The following is a 17,194-nucleotide window of genomic DNA, read 5'->3' as shown; positions in this document are numbered from 1 at the left end:
AAGTTCACACGTTGAGTTTCCTTTTAGTGCTAGAGCTTGTCAGGCTGACCACACCGCAGTCACGGAAGCACCTGGTTTAGACAGCAAATTCATTTTCTCCCCAGAAGCGTTCCTACAGGGTTTACAGGCGTATCAAGTGCAGGGGATGTCAGGCAGCTTCAAGGCAGCATGAATGCAGCCTTCAAAATGGGAAAGCAAGGCTAGTTCCAGCAGGCCCCCTTTTCCATGGGCACACTCAGCATACCCCACTGTGGTTTCTAACAAGTCCAAAGAGACGCAGGTTACCCTGTGTGTCTTTCCCTGAATCAGCTTCTCGAAGTAGAGTGTTCTGCATCAAGCGAACTGCCTCAACCAAGGAACGCCGTAGCTGCTCCCCTGGGCCTGTGGCTATTCAAAAGCCTGCAGTGCCACAGGAAGAACAGGACTGAAAGTGCAGTCAGAACGCAAGCCGACTTCCTCTAGGAGGCACGGTGATTTCAGGCAGGAGGTCCTAGATGGAATGCGAAGCCGAGGGTTACTCTGAGTGCGGCTCAGACTAAGGCAACGCCCAAGACTTCTACGCCATGTGGGACTGGCCAGAACGGTGTTTGTGAACGTGCCCGAGGGCTGAGGAAATTAAGACGCTTCAAAAGAGAGTGCAGTGCGTTTCCCTATGCTCGGCATGCACAGAGGGGCTCTAAAGGGCTACGGGACTGGATGTTGCTCAGCAGACCCAGGTGCGCCTGGGGGTACTCAGTGTTCCTGCCGGCAACAGGGTGCCCACGCTAGCCTCCTAGGTGTCCAGAGAACCGTGCTGCCGTTAAAGGCACGCAGAGCACAGGCCACCGGCTCATGGGAACTGCTGCACGCCTCCGCTTCTGCACGGCAAATCAGGGCCTTACTTCCAGGCATGTGTTTCTGCTGGGTGTGCCGTCAGCGACACCGCATGGCAAGATGCTGACTTTCTCCTCGAGCAGAGTGACTCCAGGTACGAGGGCCTCGAAGCATTCAAAGCAGAGTGTTATCACATGGCAGCTCACACGAGGGCCATGACAAAGTCTTCCTGAGCACCTGGCACTCGGCAGCAATGTTGTCCTGAGGCCGGTCGAGGTCTCCGGAAATGTAGCTCTCCTCAAGGAACGTACAGTGTGTTGCCCGTCTCTAGGCACGCACAGAGGGCCTCCAAGGGATCAACAAATGGGACTCCTCGAAGTTTCGCAGCCGGCGCACAGGGCTCTGGAGGTACTCGGTGAACTTGGAGGGGAAATGATGCATACACGAGAGGACTCGGAGTCCTCAGAAGTGGTTCTTCCTTTATAATAAAGCATATGAGCGACTAGGAACTCATGGAAAGAGCTGCCTGCCTCCGTATCTACATGGGTACTAAGGGCCTGAACTGGAGGCAAGTTCACACGTTGAGTTTCCTTTTAGTGCTAGAGCTTGTCAGGCTGACCACACCGCAGTCACGGAAGCACCTGGTTTAGACAGCAAATTCATTTTCTCCCCAGAAGCGTTCCTACAGGGTTTACAGGCGTATCAAGTGCAGGGGATGTCAGGCAGCTTCAAGGCAGCATGAATGCAGCCTTCAAAATGGGAAAGCAAGGCTAGTTCCAGCAGGCCCCCTTTTCCATGGGCACACTCAGCATACCCCACTGGGGTTTCTAACAAGTCCAAAGAGACGCAGGTTACCCTGTGTGTCTTTCCCTGAATCAGCTTCTCGAAGTAGAGTGTTCTGCATCAAGCGAACTGCCTCAACCAAGGAACGCCGTAGCTGCTCCCCTGGGCCTGTGGCTATTCAAAAGCCTGCAGTGCCACAGGAAGAACAGGACTGAAAGTGCAGTCAGAACGCAAGCCGACTTCCTCTAGGAGGCACGGTGATTTCAGGCAGGAGGTCCTAGATGGAATGCGAAGCCGAGGGTTACTCTGAGTGCGGCTCAGACTAAGGCAACGCCCAAGACTTCTACGCCATGTGGGACTGGCCAGAACGGTGTTTGTGAACGTGCCCGAGGGCTGAGGAAATTAAGACGCTTCAAAAGAGAGTGCAGTGCGTTTCCCTATGCTCGGCATGCACAGAGGGGCTCTAAAGGGCTACGGGACTGGATGTTGCTCAGCAGACCCAGGTGCGCCTGGGGGTACTCAGTGTTCCTGCCGGCAACAGGGTGCCCACGCTAGCCTCCTAGGTGTCCAGAGAACCGTGCTGCCGTTAAAGGCACGCAGAGCACAGGCCACCGGCTCATGGGAACTGCTGCACGCCTCCGCTTCTGCACGGCAAATCAGGGCCTTACTTCCAGGCATGTGTTTCTGCTGGGTGTGCCGTCAGCGACACCGCATGGCAAGATGCTGACTTTCTCCTCGAGCAGAGTGACTCCAGGTACGAGGGCCTCGAAGCATTCAAAGCAGAGTGTTATCACATGGCAGCTCACACGAGGGCCATGACAAAGTCTTCCTGAGCACCTGGCACTCGGCAGCAATGTTGTCCTGAGGCCGGTCGAGGTCTCCGGAAATGTAGCTCTCCTCAAGGAACGTACAGTGTGTTGCCCGTCTCTAGGCACGCACAGAGGGCCTCCAAGGGATCAACAAATGGGACTCCTCGAAGTTTCGCAGCCGGCGCACAGGGCTCTGGAGGTACTCGGTGAACTTGGAGGGGAAATGATGCATACACGAGAGGACTCGGAGTCCTCAGAAGTGGTTCTTCCTTTATAATAAAGCATATGAGCGACTAGGAACTCATGGAAAGAGCTGCCTGCCTCCGTATCTACATGGGTACTAAGGGCCTGAACTGGAGGCAAGTTCACACGTTGAGTTTCCTTTTAGTGCTAGAGCTTGTCAGGCTGACCACACCGCAGTCACGGAAGCACCTGGTTTAGACAGCAAATTCATTTTCTCCCCAGAAGCGTTCCTACAGGGTTTACAGGCGTATCAAGTGCAGGGGATGTCAGGCAGCTTCAAGGCAGCATGAATGCAGCCTTCAAAATGGGAAAGCAAGGCTAGTTCCAGCAGGCCCCCTTTTCCATGGGCACACTCAGCATACCCCACTGTGGTTTCTAACAAGTCCAAAGAGACGCAGGTTACCCTGTGTGTCTTTCCCTGAATCAGCTTCTCGAAGTAGAGTGTTCTGCATCAAGCGAACTGCCTCAACCAAGGAACGCCGTAGCTGCTCCCCTGGGCCTGTGGCTATTCAAAAGCCTGCAGTGCCACAGGAAGAACAGGACTGAAAGTGCAGTCAGAACGCAAGCCGACTTCCTCTAGGAGGCACGGTGATTTCAGGCAGGAGGTCCTAGATGGAATGCGAAGCCGAGGGTTACTCTGAGTGCGGCTCAGACTAAGGCAACGCCCAAGACTTCTACGCCATGTGGGACTGGCCAGAACGGTGTTTGTGAACGTGCCCGAGGGCTGAGGAAATTAAGACGCTTCAAAAGAGAGTGCAGTGCGTTTCCCTATGCTCGGCATGCACAGAGGGGCTCTAAAGGGCTACGGGACTGGATGTTGCTCAGCAGACCCAGGTGCGCCTGGGGGTACTCAGTGTTCCTGCCGGCAACAGGGTGCCCACGCTAGCCTCCTAGGTGTCCAGAGAACCGTGCTGCCGTTAAAGGCACGCAGAGCACAGGCCACCGGCTCATGGGAACTGCTGCACGCCTCCGCTTCTGCACGGCAAATCAGGGCCTTACTTCCAGGCATGTGTTTCTGCTGGGTGTGCCGTCAGCGACACCGCATGGCAAGATGCTGACTTTCTCCTCGAGCAGAGTGACTCCAGGTACGAGGGCCTCGAAGCATTCAAAGCAGAGTGTTATCACATGGCAGCTCACACGAGGGCCATGACAAAGTCTTCCTGAGCACCTGGCACTCGGCAGCAATGTTGTCCTGAGGCCGGTCGAGGTCTCCGGAAATGTAGCTCTCCTCAAGGAACGTACAGTGTGTTGCCCGTCTCTAGGCACGCACAGAGGGCCTCCAAGGGATCAACAAATGGGACTCCTCGAAGTTTCGCAGCCGGCGCACAGGGCTCTGGAGGTACTCGGTGAACTTGGAGGGGAAATGATGCATACACGAGAGGACTCGGAGTCCTCAGAAGTGGTTCTTCCTTTATAATAAAGCATATGAGCGACTAGGAACTCATGGAAAGAGCTGCCTGCCTCCGTATCTACATGGGTACTAAGGGCCTGAACTGGAGGCAAGTTCACACGTTGAGTTTCCTTTTAGTGCTAGAGCTTGTCAGGCTGACCACACCGCAGTCACGGAAGCACCTGGTTTAGACAGCAAATTCATTTTCTCCCCAGAAGCGTTCCTACAGGGTTTACAGGCGTATCAAGTGCAGGGGATGTCAGGCAGCTTCAAGGCAGCATGAATGCAGCCTTCAAAATGGGAAAGCAAGGCTAGTTCCAGCAGGCCCCCTTTTCCATGGGCACACTCAGCATACCCCACTGTGGTTTCTAACAAGTCCAAAGAGACGCAGGTTACCCTGTGTGTCTTTCCCTGAATCAGCTTCTCGAAGTAGAGTGTTCTGCATCAAGCGAACTGCCTCAACCAAGGAACGCCGTAGCTGCTCCCCTGGGCCTGTGGCTATTCAAAAGCCTGCAGTGCCACAGGAAGAACAGGACTGAAAGTGCAGTCAGAACGCAAGCCGACTTCCTCTAGGAGGCACGGTGATTTCAGGCAGGAGGTCCTAGATGGAATGCGAAGCCGAGGGTTACTCTGAGTGCGGCTCAGACTAAGGCAACGCCCAAGACTTCTACGCCATGTGGGACTGGCCAGAACGGTGTTTGTGAACGTGCCCGAGGGCTGAGGAAATTAAGACGCTTCAAAAGAGAGTGCAGTGCGTTTCCCTATGCTCGGCATGCACAGAGGGGCTCTAAAGGGCTACGGGACTGGATGTTGCTCAGCAGACCCAGGTGCGCCTGGGGGTACTCAGTGTTCCTGCCGGCAACAGGGTGCCCACGCTAGCCTCCTAGGTGTCCAGAGAACCGTGCTGCCGTTAAAGGCACGCAGAGCACAGGCCACCGGCTCATGGGAACTGCTGCACGCCTCCGCTTCTGCACGGCAAATCAGGGCCTTACTTCCAGGCATGTGTTTCTGCTGGGTGTGCCGTCAGCGACACCGCATGGCAAGATGCTGACTTTCTCCTCGAGCAGAGTGACTCCAGGTACGAGGGCCTCGAAGCATTCAAAGCAGAGTGTTATCACATGGCAGCTCACACGAGGGCCATGACAAAGTCTTCCTGAGCACCTGGCACTCGGCAGCAATGTTGTCCTGAGGCCGGTCGAGGTCTCCGGAAATGTAGCTCTCCTCAAGGAACGTACAGTGTGTTGCCCGTCTCTAGGCACGCACAGAGGGCCTCCAAGGGATCAACAAATGGGACTCCTCGAAGTTTCGCAGCCGGCGCACAGGGCTCTGGAGGTACTCGGTGAACTTGGAGGGGAAATGATGCATACACGAGAGGACTCGGAGTCCTCAGAAGTGGTTCTTCCTTTATAATAAAGCATATGAGCGACTAGGAACTCATGGAAAGAGCTGCCTGCCTCCGTATCTACATGGGTACTAAGGGCCTGAACTGGAGGCAAGTTCACACGTTGAGTTTCCTTTTAGTGCTAGAGCTTGTCAGGCTGACCACACCGCAGTCACGGAAGCACCTGGTTTAGACAGCAAATTCATTTTCTCCCCAGAAGCGTTCCTACAGGGTTTACAGGCGTATCAAGTGCAGGGGATGTCAGGCAGCTTCAAGGCAGCATGAATGCAGCCTTCAAAATGGGAAAGCAAGGCTAGTTCCAGCAGGCCCCCTTTTCCATGGGCACACTCAGCATACCCCACTGTGGTTTCTAACAAGTCCAAAGAGACGCAGGTTACCCTGTGTGTCTTTCCCTGAATCAGCTTCTCGAAGTAGAGTGTTCTGCATCAAGCGAACTGCCTCAACCAAGGAACGCCGTAGCTGCTCCCCTGGGCCTGTGGCTATTCAAAAGCCTGCAGTGCCACAGGAAGAACAGGACTGAAAGTGCAGTCAGAACGCAAGCCGACTTCCTCTAGGAGGCACGGTGATTTCAGGCAGGAGGTCCTAGATGGAATGCGAAGCCGAGGGTTACTCTGAGTGCGGCTCAGACTAAGGCAACGCCCAAGACTTCTACGCCATGTGGGACTGGCCAGAACGGTGTTTGTGAACGTGCCCGAGGGCTGAGGAAATTAAGACGCTTCAAAAGAGAGTGCAGTGCGTTTCCCTATGCTCGGCATGCACAGAGGGGCTCTAAAGGGCTACGGGACTGGATGTTGCTCAGCAGACCCAGGTGCGCCTGGGGGTACTCAGTGTTCCTGCCGGCAACAGGGTGCCCACGCTAGCCTCCTAGGTGTCCAGAGAACCGTGCTGCCGTTAAAGGCACGCAGAGCACAGGCCACCGGCTCATGGGAACTGCTGCACGCCTCCGCTTCTGCACGGCAAATCAGGGCCTTACTTCCAGGCATGTGTTTCTGCTGGGTGTGCCGTCAGCGACACCGCATGGCAAGATGCTGACTTTCTCCTCGAGCAGAGTGACTCCAGGTACGAGGGCCTCGAAGCATTCAAAGCAGAGTGTTATCACATGGCAGCTCACACGAGGGCCATGACAAAGTCTTCCTGAGCACCTGGCACTCGGCAGCAATGTTGTCCTGAGGCCGGTCGAGGTCTCCGGAAATGTAGCTCTCCTCAAGGAACGTACAGTGTGTTGCCCGTCTCTAGGCACGCACAGAGGGCCTCCAAGGGATCAACAAATGGGACTCCTCGAAGTTTCGCAGCCGGCGCACAGGGCTCTGGAGGTACTCGGTGAACTTGGAGGGGAAATGATGCATACACGAGAGGACTCGGAGTCCTCAGAAGTGGTTCTTCCTTTATAATAAAGCATATGAGCGACTAGGAACTCATGGAAAGAGCTGCCTGCCTCCGTATCTACATGGGTACTAAGGGCCTGAACTGGAGGCAAGTTCACACGTTGAGTTTCCTTTTAGTGCTAGAGCTTGTCAGGCTGACCACACCGCAGTCACGGAAGCACCTGGTTTAGACAGCAAATTCATTTTCTCCCCAGAAGCGTTCCTACAGGGTTTACAGGCGTATCAAGTGCAGGGGATGTCAGGCAGCTTCAAGGCAGCATGAATGCAGCCTTCAAAATGGGAAAGCAAGGCTAGTTCCAGCAGGCCCCCTTTTCCATGGGCACACTCAGCATACCCCACTGGGGTTTCTAACAAGTCCAAAGAGACGCAGGTTACCCTGTGTGTCTTTCCCTGAATCAGCTTCTCGAAGTAGAGTGTTCTGCATCAAGCGAACTGCCTCAACCAAGGAACGCCGTAGCTGCTCCCCTGGGCCTGTGGCTATTCAAAAGCCTGCAGTGCCACAGGAAGAACAGGACTGAAAGTGCAGTCAGAACGCAAGCCGACTTCCTCTAGGAGGCACGGTGATTTCAGGCAGGAGGTCCTAGATGGAATGCGAAGCCGAGGGTTACTCTGAGTGCGGCTCAGACTAAGGCAACGCCCAAGACTTCTACGCCATGTGGGACTGGCCAGAACGGTGTTTGTGAACGTGCCCGAGGGCTGAGGAAATTAAGACGCTTCAAAAGAGAGTGCAGTGCGTTTCCCTATGCTCGGCATGCACAGAGGGGCTCTAAAGGGCTACGGGACTGGATGTTGCTCAGCAGACCCAGGTGCGCCTGGGGGTACTCAGTGTTCCTGCCGGCAACAGGGTGCCCACGCTAGCCTCCTAGGTGTCCAGAGAACCGTGCTGCCGTTAAAGGCACGCAGAGCACAGGCCACCGGCTCATGGGAACTGCTGCACGCCTCCGCTTCTGCACGGCAAATCAGGGCCTTACTTCCAGGCATGTGTTTCTGCTGGGTGTGCCGTCAGCGACACCGCATGGCAAGATGCTGACTTTCTCCTCGAGCAGAGTGACTCCAGGTACGAGGGCCTCGAAGCATTCAAAGCAGAGTGTTATCACATGGCAGCTCACACGAGGGCCATGACAAAGTCTTCCTGAGCACCTGGCACTCGGCAGCAATGTTGTCCTGAGGCCGGTCGAGGTCTCCGGAAATGTAGCTCTCCTCAAGGAACGTACAGTGTGTTGCCCGTCTCTAGGCACGCACAGAGGGCCTCCAAGGGATCAACAAATGGGACTCCTCGAAGTTTCGCAGCCGGCGCACAGGGCTCTGGAGGTACTCGGTGAACTTGGAGGGGAAATGATGCATACACGAGAGGACTCGGAGTCCTCAGGAGTGGTTCTTCCTTTATAATAAAGCATATGAGCGACTAGGAACTCATGGAAAGAGCTGCCTGCCTCCGTATCTACATGGGTACTAAGGGCCTGAACTGGAGGCAAGTTCACACGTTGAGTTTCCTTTTAGTGCTAGAGCTTGTCAGGCTGACCACACCGCAGTCACGGAAGCACCTGGTTTAGACAGCAAATTCATTTTCTCCCCAGAAGCGTTCCTACAGGGTTTACAGGCGTATCAAGTGCAGGGGATGTCAGGCAGCTTCAAGGCAGCATGAATGCAGCCTTCAAAATGGGAAAGCAAGGCTAGTTCCAGCAGGCCCCCTTTTCCATGGGCACACTCAGCATACCCCACTGTGGTTTCTAACAAGTCCAAAGAGACGCAGGTTACCCTGTGTGTCTTTCCCTGAATCAGCTTCTCGAAGTAGAGTGTTCTGCATCAAGCGAACTGCCTCAACCAAGGAACGCCGTAGCTGCTCCCCTGGGCCTGTGGCTATTCAAAAGCCTGCAGTGCCACAGGAAGAACAGGACTGAAAGTGCAGTCAGAACGCAAGCCGACTTCCTCTAGGAGGCACGGTGATTTCAGGCAGGAGGTCCTAGATGGAATGCGAAGCCGAGGGTTACTCTGAGTGCGGCTCAGACTAAGGCAACGCCCAAGACTTCTACGCCATGTGGGACTGGCCAGAACGGTGTTTGTGAACGTGCCCGAGGGCTGAGGAAATTAAGACGCTTCAAAAGAGAGTGCAGTGCGTTTCCCTATGCTCGGCATGCACAGAGGGGCTCTAAAGGGCTACGGGACTGGATGTTGCTCAGCAGACCCAGGTGCGCCTGGGGGTACTCAGTGTTCCTGCCGGCAACAGGGTGCCCACGCTAGCCTCCTAGGTGTCCAGAGAACCGTGCTGCCGTTAAAGGCACGCAGAGCACAGGCCACCGGCTCATGGGAACTGCTGCACGCCTCCGCTTCTGCACGGCAAATCAGGGCCTTACTTCCAGGCATGTGTTTCTGCTGGGTGTGCCGTCAGCGACACCGCATGGCAAGATGCTGACTTTCTCCTCGAGCAGAGTGACTCCAGGTACGAGGGCCTCGAAGCATTCAAAGCAGAGTGTTATCACATGGCAGCTCACACGAGGGCCATGACAAAGTCTTCCTGAGCACCTGGCACTCGGCAGCAATGTTGTCCTGAGGCCGGTCGAGGTCTCCGGAAATGTAGCTCTCCTCAAGGAACGTACAGTGTGTTGCCCGTCTCTAGGCACGCACAGAGGGCCTCCAAGGGATCAACAAATGGGACTCCTCGAAGTTTCGCAGCCGGCGCACAGGGCTCTGGAGGTACTCGGTGAACTTGGAGGGGAAATGATGCATACACGAGAGGACTCGGAGTCCTCAGGAGTGGTTCTTCCTTTATAATAAAGCATATGAGCGACTAGGAACTCATGGAAAGAGCTGCCTGCCTCCGTATCTACATGGGTACTAAGGGCCTGAACTGGAGGCAAGTTCACACGTTGAGTTTCCTTTTAGTGCTAGAGCTTGTCAGGCTGACCACACCGCAGTCACGGAAGCACCTGGTTTAGACAGCAAATTCATTTTCTCCCCAGAAGCGTTCCTACAGGGTTTACAGGCGTATCAAGTGCAGGGGATGTCAGGCAGCTTCAAGGCAGCATGAATGCAGCCTTCAAAATGGGAAAGCAAGGCTAGTTCCAGCAGGCCCCCTTTTCCATGGGCACACTCAGCATACCCCACTGTGGTTTCTAACAAGTCCAAAGAGACGCAGGTTACCCTGTGTGTCTTTCCCTGAATCAGCTTCTCGAAGTAGAGTGTTCTGCATCAAGCGAACTGCCTCAACCAAGGAACGCCGTAGCTGCTCCCCTGGGCCTGTGGCTATTCAAAAGCCTGCAGTGCCACAGGAAGAACAGGACTGAAAGTGCAGTCAGAACGCAAGCCGACTTCCTCTAGGAGGCACGGTGATTTCAGGCAGGAGGTCCTAGATGGAATGCGAAGCCGAGGGTTACTCTGAGTGCGGCTCAGACTAAGGCAACGCCCAAGACTTCTACGCCATGTGGGACTGGCCAGAACGGTGTTTGTGAACGTGCCCGAGGGCTGAGGAAATTAAGACGCTTCAAAAGAGAGTGCAGTGCGTTTCCCTATGCTCGGCATGCACAGAGGGGCTCTAAAGGGCTACGGGACTGGATGTTGCTCAGCAGACCCAGGTGCGCCTGGGGGTACTCAGTGTTCCTGCCGGCAACAGGGTGCCCACGCTAGCCTCCTAGGTGTCCAGAGAACCGTGCTGCCGTTAAAGGCACGCAGAGCACAGGCCACCGGCTCATGGGAACTGCTGCACGCCTCCGCTTCTGCACGGCAAATCAGGGCCTTACTTCCAGGCATGTGTTTCTGCTGGGTGTGCCGTCAGCGACACCGCATGGCAAGATGCTGACTTTCTCCTCGAGCAGAGTGACTCCAGGTACGAGGGCCTCGAAGCATTCAAAGCAGAGTGTTATCACATGGCAGCTCACACGAGGGCCATGACAAAGTCTTCCTGAGCACCTGGCACTCGGCAGCAATGTTGTCCTGAGGCCGGTCGAGGTCTCCGGAAATGTAGCTCTCCTCAAGGAACGTACAGTGTGTTGCCCGTCTCTAGGCACGCACAGAGGGCCTCCAAGGGATCAACAAATGGGACTCCTCGAAGTTTCGCAGCCGGCGCACAGGGCTCTGGAGGTACTCGGTGAACTTGGAGGGGAAATGATGCATACACGAGAGGACTCGGAGTCCTCAGAAGTGGTTCTTCCTTTATAATAAAGCATATGAGCGACTAGGAACTCATGGAAAGAGCTGCCTGCCTCCGTATCTACATGGGTACTAAGGGCCTGAACTGGAGGCAAGTTCACACGTTGAGTTTCCTTTTAGTGCTAGAGCTTGTCAGGCTGACCACACCGCAGTCACGGAAGCACCTGGTTTAGACAGCAAATTCATTTTCTCCCCAGAAGCGTTCCTACAGGGTTTACAGGCGTATCAAGTGCAGGGGATGTCAGGCAGCTTCAAGGCAGCATGAATGCAGCCTTCAAAATGGGAAAGCAAGGCTAGTTCCAGCAGGCCCCCTTTTCCATGGGCACACTCAGCATACCCCACTGGGGTTTCTAACAAGTCCAAAGAGACGCAGGTTACCCGGTGTGTCTTTCCCTGAATCAGCTTCTCGAAGTAGAGTGTTCTGCATCAAGCGAACTGCCTCAACCAAGGAACGCCGTAGCTGCTCCCCTGGGCCTGTGGCTATTCAAAAGCCTGCAGTGCCACAGGAAGAACAGGACTGAAAGTGCAGTCAGAACGCAAGCCGACTTCCTCTAGGAGGCACGGTGATTTCAGGCAGGAGGTCCTAGATGGAATGCGAAGCCGAGGGTTACTCTGAGTGCGGCTCAGACTAAGGCAACGCCCAAGACTTCTACGCCATGTGGGACTGGCCAGAACGGTGTTTGTGAACGTGCCCGAGGGCTGAGGAAATTAAGACGCTTCAAAAGAGAGTGCAGTGCGTTTCCCTATGCTCGGCATGCACAGAGGGGCTCTAAAGGGCTACGGGACTGGATGTTGCTCAGCAGACCCAGGTGCGCCTGGGGGTACTCAGTGTTCCTGCCGGCAACAGGGTGCCCACGCTAGCCTCCTAGGTGTCCAGAGAACCGTGCTGCCGTTAAAGGCACGCAGAGCACAGGCCACCGGCTCATGGGAACTGCTGCACGCCTCCGCTTCTGCACGGCAAATCAGGGCCTTACTTCCAGGCATGTGTTTCTGCTGGGTGTGCCGTCAGCGACACCGCATGGCAAGATGCTGACTTTCTCCTCGAGCAGAGTGACTCCAGGTACGAGGGCCTCGAAGCATTCAAAGCAGAGTGTTATCACATGGCAGCTCACACGAGGGCCATGACAAAGTCTTCCTGAGCACCTGGCACTCGGCAGCAATGTTGTCCTGAGGCCGGTCGAGGTCTCCGGAAATGTAGCTCTCCTCAAGGAACGTACAGTGTGTTGCCCGTCTCTAGGCACGCACAGAGGGCCTCCAAGGGATCAACAAATGGGACTCCTCGAAGTTTCGCAGCCGGCGCACAGGGCTCTGGAGGTACTCGGTGAACTTGGAGGGGAAATGATGCATACACGAGAGGACTCGGAGTCCTCAGGAGTGGTTCTTCCTTTATAATAAAGCATATGAGCGACTAGGAACTCATGGAAAGAGCTGCCTGCCTCCGTATCTACATGGGTACTAAGGGCCTGAACTGGAGGCAAGTTCACACGTTGAGTTTCCTTTTAGTGCTAGAGCTTGTCAGGCTGACCACACCGCAGTCACGGAAGCACCTGGTTTAGAGAGCAAATTCATTTTCTCCCCAGAAGCGTTCCTACAGGGTTTACAGGCGTATCAAGTGCAGGGGATGTCAGGCAGCTTCAAGGCAGCATGAATGCAGCCTTCAAAATGGGAAAGCAAGGCTAGTTCCAGCAGGCCCCCTTTTCCATGGGCACACTCAGCATACCCCACTGGGGTTTCTAACAAGTCCAAAGAGACGCAGGTTACCCGGTGTGTCTTTCCCTGAATCAGCTTCTCGAAGTAGAGTGTTCTGCATCAAGCGAACTGCCTCAACCAAGGAACGCCGTAGCTGCTCCCCTGGGCCTGTGGCTATTCAAAAGCCTGCAGTGCCACAGGAAGAACAGGACTGAAAGTGCAGTCAGAACGCAAGCCGACTTCCTCTAGGAGGCACGGTGATTTCAGGCAGGAGGTCCTAGATGGAATGCGAAGCCGAGGGTTACTCTGAGTGCGGCTCAGACTAAGGCAACGCCCAAGACTTCTACGCCATGTGGGACTGGCCAGAACGGTGTTTGTGAACGTGCCCGAGGGCTGAGGAAATTAAGACGCTTCAAAAGAGAGTGCAGTGCGTTTCCCTATGCTCGGCATGCACAGAGGGGCTCTAAAGGGCTACGGGACTGGATGTTGCTCAGCAGACCCAGGTGCGCCTGGGGGTACTCAGTGTTCCTGCCGGCAACAGGGTGCCCACGCTAGCCTCCTAGGTGTCCAGAGAACCGTGCTGCCGTTAAAGGCACGCAGAGCACAGGCCACCGGCTCATGGGAACTGCTGCACGCCTCCGCTTCTGCACGGCAAATCAGGGCCTTACTTCCAGGCATGTGTTTCTGCTGGGTGTGCCGTCAGCGACACCGCATGGCAAGATGCTGACTTTCTCCTCGAGCAGAGTGACTCCAGGTACGAGGGCCTCGAAGCATTCAAAGCAGAGTGTTATCACATGGCAGCTCACACGAGGGCCATGACAAAGTCTTCCTGAGCACCTGGCACTCGGCAGCAATGTTGTCCTGAGGCCGGTCGAGGTCTCCGGAAATGTAGCTCTCCTCAAGGAACGTACAGTGTGTTGCCCGTCTCTAGGCACGCACAGAGGGCCTCCAAGGGATCAACAAATGGGACTCCTCGAAGTTTCGCAGCCGGCGCACAGGGCTCTGGAGGTACTCGGTGAACTTGGAGGGGAAATGATGCATACACGAGAGGACTCGGAGTCCTCAGGAGTGGTTCTTCCTTTATAATAAAGCATATGAGCGACTAGGAACTCATGGAAAGAGCTGCCTGCCTCCGTATCTACATGGGTACTAAGGGCCTGAACTGGAGGCAAGTTCACACGTTGAGTTTCCTTTTAGTGCTAGAGCTTGTCAGGCTGACCACACCGCAGTCACGGAAGCACCTGGTTTAGACAGCAAATTCATTTTCTCCCCAGAAGCGTTCCTACAGGGTTTACAGGCGTATCAAGTGCAGGGGATGTCAGGCAGCTTCAAGGCAGCATGAATGCAGCCTTCAAAATGGGAAAGCAAGGCTAGTTCCAGCAGGCCCCCTTTTCCATGGGCACACTCAGCATACCCCACTGTGGTTTCTAACAAGTCCAAAGAGACGCAGGTTACCCTGTGTGTCTTTCCCTGAATCAGCTTCTCGAAGTAGAGTGTTCTGCATCAAGCGAACTGCCTCAACCAAGGAACGCCGTAGCTGCTCCCCTGGGCCTGTGGCTATTCAAAAGCCTGCAGTGCCACAGGAAGAACAGGACTGAAAGTGCAGTCAGAACGCAAGCCGACTTCCTCTAGGAGGCACGGTGATTTCAGGCAGGAGGTCCTAGATGGAATGCGAAGCCGAGGGTTACTCTGAGTGCGGCTCAGACTAAGGCAACGCCCAAGACTTCTACGCCATGTGGGACTGGCCAGAACGGTGTTTGTGAACGTGCCCGAGGGCTGAGGAAATTAAGACGCTTCAAAAGAGAGTGCAGTGCGTTTCCCTATGCTCGGCATGCACAGAGGGGCTCTAAAGGGCTACGGGACTGGATGTTGCTCAGCAGACCCAGGTGCGCCTGGGGGTACTCAGTGTTCCTGCCGGCAACAGGGTGCCCACGCTAGCCTCCTAGGTGTCCAGAGAACCGTGCTGCCGTTAAAGGCACGCAGAGCACAGGCCACCGGCTCATGGGAACTGCTGCACGCCTCCGCTTCTGCACGGCAAATCAGGGCCTTACTTCCAGGCATGTGTTTCTGCTGGGTGTGCCGTCAGCGACACCGCATGGCAAGATGCTGACTTTCTCCTCGAGCAGAGTGACTCCAGGTACGAGGGCCTCGAAGCATTCAAAGCAGAGTGTTATCACATGGCAGCTCACACGAGGGCCATGACAAAGTCTTCCTGAGCACCTGGCACTCGGCAGCAATGTTGTCCTGAGGCCGGTCGAGGTCTCCGGAAATGTAGCTCTCCTCAAGGAACGTACAGTGTGTTGCCCGTCTCTAGGCACGCACAGAGGGCCTCCAAGGGATCAACAAATGGGACTCCTCGAAGTTTCGCAGCCGGCGCACAGGGCTCTGGAGGTACTCGGTGAACTTGGAGGGGAAATGATGCATACACGAGAGGACTCGGAGTCCTCAGAAGTGGTTCTTCCTTTATAATAAAGCATATGAGCGACTAGGAACTCATGGAAAGAGCTGCCTGCCTCCGTATCTACATGGGTACTAAGGGCCTGAACTGGAGGCAAGTTCACACGTTGAGTTTCCTTTTAGTGCTAGAGCTTGTCAGGCTGACCACACCGCAGTCACGGAAGCACCTGGTTTAGACAGCAAATTCATTTTCTCCCCAGAAGCGTTCCTACAGGGTTTACAGGCGTATCAAGTGCAGGGGATGTCAGGCAGCTTCAAGGCAGCATGAATGCAGCCTTCAAAATGGGAAAGCAAGGCTAGTTCCAGCAGGCCCCCTTTTCCATGGGCACACTCAGCATACCCCACTGTGGTTTCTAACAAGTCCAAAGAGACGCAGGTTACCCTGTGTGTCTTTCCCTGAATCAGCTTCTCGAAGTAGAGTGTTCTGCATCAAGCGAACTGCCTCAACCAAGGAACGCCGTAGCTGCTCCCCTGGGCCTGTGGCTATTCAAAAGCCTGCAGTGCCACAGGAAGAACAGGACTGAAAGTGCAGTCAGAACGCAAGCCGACTTCCTCTAGGAGGCACGGTGATTTCAGGCAGGAGGTCCTAGATGGAATGCGAAGCCGAGGGTTACTCTGAGTGCGGCTCAGACTAAGGCAACGCCCAAGACTTCTACGCCATGTGGGACTGGCCAGAACGGTGTTTGTGAACGTGCCCGAGGGCTGAGGAAATTAAGACGCTTCAAAAGAGAGTGCAGTGCGTTTCCCTATGCTCGGCATGCACAGAGGGGCTCTAAAGGGCTACGGGACTGGATGTTGCTCAGCAGACCCAGGTGCTCCTGGGGGTACTCAGTGTTCCTGCCGGCAACAGGGTGCCCACGCTAGCCTCCTAGGTGTCCAGAGAACCGTGCTGCCGTTAAAGGCACGCAGAGCACAGGCCACCGGCTCATGGGAACTGCTGCACGCCTCCGCTTCTGCACGGCAAATCAGGGCCTTACTTCCAGGCATGTGTTTCTGCTGGGTGTGCCGTCAGCGACACCGCATGGCAAGATGCTGACTTTCTCCTCGAGCAGAGTGACTCCAGGTACGAGGGCCTCGAAGCATTCAAAGCAGAGTGTTATCACATGGCAGCTCACACGAGGGCCATGACAAAGTCTTCCTGAGCACCTGGCACTCGGCAGCAATGTTGTCCTGAGGCCGGTCGAGGTCTCCGGAAATGTAGCTCTCCTCAAGGAACGTACAGTGTGTTGCCCGTCTCTAGGCACGCACAGAGGGCCTCCAAGGGATCAACAAATGGGACTCCTCGAAGTTTCGCAGCCGGCGCACAGGGCTCTGGAGGTACTCGGTGAACTTGGAGGGGAAATGATGCATACACGAGAGGACTCGGAGTCCTCAGAAGTGGTTCTTCCTTTATAATAAAGCATATGAGCGACTAGGAACTCATGGAAAGAGCTGCCTGCCTCCGTATCTACATGGGTACTAAGGGCCTGAACTGGAGGCAAGTTCACACGTTGAGTTTCCTTTTAGTGCTAGAGCTTGTCAGGCTGACCACACCGCAGTCACGGAAGCACCTGGTTTAGACAGCAAATTCATTTTCTCCCCAGAAGCGTTCCTACAGGGTTTACAGGCGTATCAAGTGCAGGGGATGTCAGGCAGCTTCAAGGCAGCATGAATGCAGCCTTCAAAATGGGAAAGCAAGGCTAGTTCCAGCAGGCCCCCTTTTCCATGGGCACACTCAGCATACCCCACTGTGGTTTCTAACAAGTCCAAAGAGACGCAGGTTACCCTGTGTGTCTTTCCCTGAATCAGCTTCTCGAAGTAGAGTGTTCTGCATCAAGCGAACTGCCTCAACCAAGGAACGCCGTAGCTGCTCCCCTGGGCCTGTGGCTATTCAAAAGCCTGCAGTGCCACAGGAAGAACAGGACTGAAAGTGCAGTCAGAACGCAAGCCGACTTCCTCTAGGAGGCACGGTGATTTCAGGCAGGAGGTCCTAGATGGAATGCGAAGCCGAGGGTTACTCTGAGTGCGGCTCAGACTAAGGCAACGCCCAAGACTTCTACGCCATGTGGGACTGGCCAGAACGGTGTTTGTGAACGTG

The sequence above is a fragment of the Orcinus orca genome, chromosome 19 (genome assembly GCF_937001465.1).
Source record: "Orcinus orca chromosome 19, mOrcOrc1.1, whole genome shotgun sequence".
NCBI lineage: Eukaryota > Metazoa > Chordata > Mammalia > Artiodactyla > Delphinidae > Orcinus > Orcinus orca.
Note: the sequence above shows the minus strand (reverse complement) of the source record.